Source organism: Salvelinus namaycush, unplaced genomic scaffold, assembly GCF_016432855.1.
Source record: "Salvelinus namaycush isolate Seneca unplaced genomic scaffold, SaNama_1.0 Scaffold239, whole genome shotgun sequence".
Taxonomy (NCBI): Eukaryota; Metazoa; Chordata; class Actinopteri; order Salmoniformes; family Salmonidae; genus Salvelinus; species Salvelinus namaycush.
The window spans coordinates 121,832-126,919 of NW_024059219.1; positions in this window are offsets into that span (position 1 = coordinate 121,832).

Sequence of the window (5,088 nt, forward strand, 5' to 3'; positions counted from 1 at the left end):
TCTGCAGGAGGAGGTTGTCCAATCACTCTACTCTGCAGGTGGAGGCTGTCCAATCACTCTACTCTGCAGGTGGAGGCTGTCCAATCACCCTACTCATCAGGACGAGGCTGTCCAATCACCCTACTCATCAGGGGGAGGCTGTCCAATCACTCTACTCATCAGGACGAGGCTGTCCAATCACCCTACTCATCAGGGGGAGGCTGTCCAATCACTCTACTCTGCAGGAGGAGGCTGTCCAATCACCCTACTCTGCAGGAGGAGGCTGTCCAATCACCCTACTCATCAGGGGGAGGCTGTCCAATCACCCTACTCATCAGGACGAGGCTGTCCAATCACTCTACTCTGCAGGAGGAGGCTGTCCAATCACTCTACTCTGCAGGAGGAGGCTGTCCAATCACTCTACTCTGCAGGAGGAGGCTGTCCAATCACCCTACTCATCAGGGGGAGGCTGTCCAATCATCCTACTCATCAGGGGGAGGCTGTCCAATCACTCTACTCTGCAGGAGGAGGCTGTCCAATCACTCTACTCTGCAGGAGGAGGCTGTCCAATCACCCTACTATGCAGGAGGAGGCTGTCCAATCACTCTACTCTGCAGGAGGAGGCTGTCCAATCACTCTACTATGCAGGAGGAGGCTGTCCAATCACCCTACTCTGCAGGAGGAGGTTGTCCAATCACTCTACTCTTCAGGAGGAGGCTGTCCAATCACTCTACTCTGCAGGACGAGGCTGTCCAATCACCCTACTCATCAGGACGAGGCTGTCCAATCACCCTACTCATCAGGACGAGGCTGTCCAATCACTCTACTCTGCAGGTGGAGGCTGTCCAATCACTCTACTCTGCAGGAGGAGGCTGTCCAATCACTCTACTATGCAGGAGGAGGCTGTCCAATCACCCTACTCTGCAGGAGGAGGCTGTCCAATCACCCTACTCTGCAGGAGGAGGCTGTCCAATCACTCTACTCTGCAGGAGGAGGCTGTCCAATCACTCTACTCTGCAGGTGGAGGCTGTCCAATCACTCTACTCTGCAGGAGGAGGCTGTCCAATCACTCTACTATGCAGGACGAGGCTGTCCAATCACCCTACTCTGCAGGAGGAGGCTGTCCAATCACCCTACTCTGCAGGAGGAGGCTGTCCAATCACCCTACTCATCAGGAGGAGGCTGTCCAATCACCCTACTCTGCAGGACGAGGCTGTCCAATCACTCTACTCATCAGGACGAGGCTGTCCAATCACTCTACTCATCAGGGGTTTATGGGTATGCAGTGCTTTATTTGAGCTGGATCCAGCCGGAACAGAATAGGGCACTTCTCCGTTCTGGACTGTTTTGTTCCTGAACATATTTGGCCGGATCCGGTATCTCTCATGGCATGAAACATCATTTTCATCTTTTGCAATGTAAACATTTACAATAAAATATTTTACAAACAACGAGACAAAGTTAATTCGACTTAATTCCCCTGCTCCCCCCCCATCCCCATCCCCATCCCCATCCCCATCCCCCCCCCCATCCCCATCCCCATCCCCATCCCCCCCCCCATCCCCATCCCCATCCCCACCCCCCCCCCCCCCCCCCCATCCCCACCCCCCCAGGTACCAATCATAGCTGTATACAGGGAGTACCAGGTACCAACCATAGCTGTATACAGGAAGTACCAGGTACCAATCATAGCTGTATACAGGAAGTACCAGGTACCAATCATAGCTGTATACAGGAAGTACCAGGTACCAATCATAGCTGTATACAGGAAGTACCAGGTACCAATCATAGCTGTATACAGGAAGTACCAGGTACCAATCATAGCTGCGCGAATGATTCCGGAGGAGCTGCAGAACCCCTGATAAAGTCAAATACATTTGCCCAAGTGAAAGAATTACTGCCGTCTTTTCAAAAGTAAATGAAATCATTAAGAATATCCAGGCGTAGTCTACAGTCGGGAACACAAATCTGTCATGTAAAAACATCAGACAACAGGCCTAACCATACTACTTCAATTACAATCACAGGAAATCACAGGCTGGAAAGCAAATGGCTCCTGCTGAAAAGAGAAGACGAACCTGTCTGTTGTAGGCGACCAAAATATTTGATCAACTTCCAAATATTGTTTTACAAAGTAAAAGAAGATGAGACAGGTATTTCGCAGGAGTGCCACCTGCCAGCACCAGGGAGTGAGCAGCACGTCGTGTGATACAGTGAAACTGGGAAGAATTTTAGGACTATCATTTCCTCCTCGTACTGTAGCTGACAATACGTCTCCACACACCTAGGATATTGATGGATTCAAGGTCTTTTTTTATTGATCTCTGATTCTCAGTTTGTCCGTGTCAAAGTAGTCCGTCATTACGGTACTTTGTGCGGTATTAAAAAATATTCTGCCCAAGTCTCCAGTTGTGTGAAATGACGTAGAATTGCATGAAATGCGAATATAAAGGGCCACATTTTCCCCTCAGACTACTAAACATGTTGTTCATGTGCAGCTATATGCTTCAACTCTACTGCTCTCAGATGTGATGACATGCATTCTATGTTTTCTCATGCATTCTATGTTTTCTCACGCATTCTATGTTTTCTCACGCATTCTATGTTTTCTCATGCATTCTATGTTTTCTCAAGCATTCTATGTTTTCTCATGCATTCTATGTTTTCTCATGCATTCTATGTTTTCTCACGCAATCTATGTTTTCTCATGCGTTCTATGTTTTCTCATGCATTCTATGTTTTCTCAAGCATTCTATGTTTTCTCATGCATTCTATGTTTTCTCATGCATTCTATGTTTTCTCAAGCATTCTATGTTTTCTCATGCATTCTATGTTTTCTCATGCATTCTATGTTTTCTCATGCCGCATGCATTCTATGTTTTCTCACGCATTCTATGTTTTCTCATGCATTCTATGTTTTCTCATGCATTCTATGTTTTCTCACGCATTCTATGTTTTCTCATGCATTCTATGTTTTCTCATGCCGCATGCATTCTATGTTTTCTCACGCATTCTATGTTTTCTCATGCATTCTATGTTTTCTCATGCATTCTATGTTTTCTCATGCATTCTATGTTTTCTCACGCATTCTATGTTTTCTCACGCATTCTATGTTTTCTCATGCCGCATGCATTCTATGTTTTCTCATGCATTCTATGTTTTCTCAAGCATTCTATGTTTTCTCATGCATTCTATGTTTTCTCACGCATTCTATGTTTTCTCATGCAGCATGCATTCTATGTTTTCTCATGCATTCTATGTTTTCTCACGCATTCTATGTTTTCTCATGCAGCATGCATTCTATGTTTTCTCCTGCATTCTATGTTTTCTCATGCCGCATGCATTCTATGTTTTATCACGCATTCTATGTTTTCTCACGCATTCTATGTTTTCTCATGCATTCTATGTTTTCTCACGTATTCTATGTTTTCTCATGCATTCTATGTTTTCTCATGCATTCTATGTTTTCTCATGCATTCTATGTTTTCTCATGCATTCTATGTTTTCTCAAGCATTCTATGTTTTCTCATGCATTCTATGTTTTCTCATGCATTCTATGTTTTCTCATGCATTCTATGTTTTCTCATGCAGCATGCATTCTATGTTTTCTCAAGCATTCTATGTTTTCTCATGCATTCTATGTTTTCTCATGCATTCTATGTTTTCTCAAGCATTCTATGTTTTCTCACGCATTCTATGTTTTCTCAAGCATTCTATGTTTTCTCACGTATTCTATGTTTTCTCATGCCGCATGCATTCTATGTTTTCTCATGCCGCATGCATTCTATGTTTTCTCATGCAGCATGCATTCTATGTTTTCTCAAGCATTCTATGTTTTCTCATGCATTCTATGTTTTCTCATGCATTCTATGTTTTCTCATGCATTCTATGTTTTCTCACGCATTCTATGTTTTCTCACGCATTCTATGTTTTCTCATGCATTCTATGTTTTCTCAAGCAGCATGCATTCTATGTTTTCTCATGCATTCTATGTTTTCTCATGCATTCTATGTTTTCTCATGCATTCTATGTTTTCTCATGCATTCTATGTTTTCTCATGCAGCATGCATTCTATGTTTTCTCAAGCATTCTATGTTTTCTCATGCATTCTATGTTTTCTCAAGCATTCTATGTTTTCTCACGCATTCTATGTTTTCTCAAGCATTCTATGTTTTCTCATGCATTCTATGTTTTCTCATGCATTCTATGTTTTCTCACGCATTCTATGTTTTCTCATGCATTCTATGTTTTCTCACGCATTCTATGTTTTCTCATGCATTCTATGTTTTCTCATGCATTCTATGTTTTCTCATGCCGCATGCATTCTATGTTTTCTCATGCATTCTATGTTTTCTCATGCATTCTATGTTTTCTCATGCATTCTATGTTTTCTCATGCATTCTATGTTTTCTCACGCATTCTATGTTTTCTCATGCATTCTATGTTTTCTCATGCATTCTATGTTTTCTCATGCATTCCGGTACATCAGAGCTCCCCAAGCCACCACCCTATTGGTCACTTTTTGTTCCAGGACCACCCGATTTACAAACTAAGCACTGTGGGTAAACAGCTGCAGTGTCTCATGGGTAGAGCTGGTTTGGAACATGACTACATCCTGATTCTCCACCCTTCTTCCAAAGTGTGCACTTTGGAAGAAGTGTGTATAAGTGAGAATGCTACTGTGTAAATTAGTGTTTGAGTTCAACATGATTTGGTTCTGTGAGGTAACAGCCGGGCTGTCCTGGGTTCTTCAGGGTCTCTGACTGCCCAGTGTAGTGTAGAGTAGTGTAGTGTAGTGTAGTGTAGTGTAGAGTAGTGTAGTGTAGTGTAGTGTAGAGTAGTGTAGTGTAGTGTGGTGGGGTGTAGTGTAGAGTAGTGTGGTGTAGTGTAGTGTAGTGTAGTGTAGTGTAGTGTAGGGTAGGGTAGGGTAGGGTAGGGTAGTGTAGTGTAGAGTAGTGTAGTGTAGTGTAGTGGGGTGTAGTGTAGAGTAGTGTAGTGTAGTGTAGTGTGGTGTAGTGTAGTGGGGTGTAGTGTAGTGAGGTGTAGTGTAGTGTAGTGTAGTGTAGTGTAGTGGGGTGTAGTGTAGTGTAGTGTAGTGTAGTGGGGTGT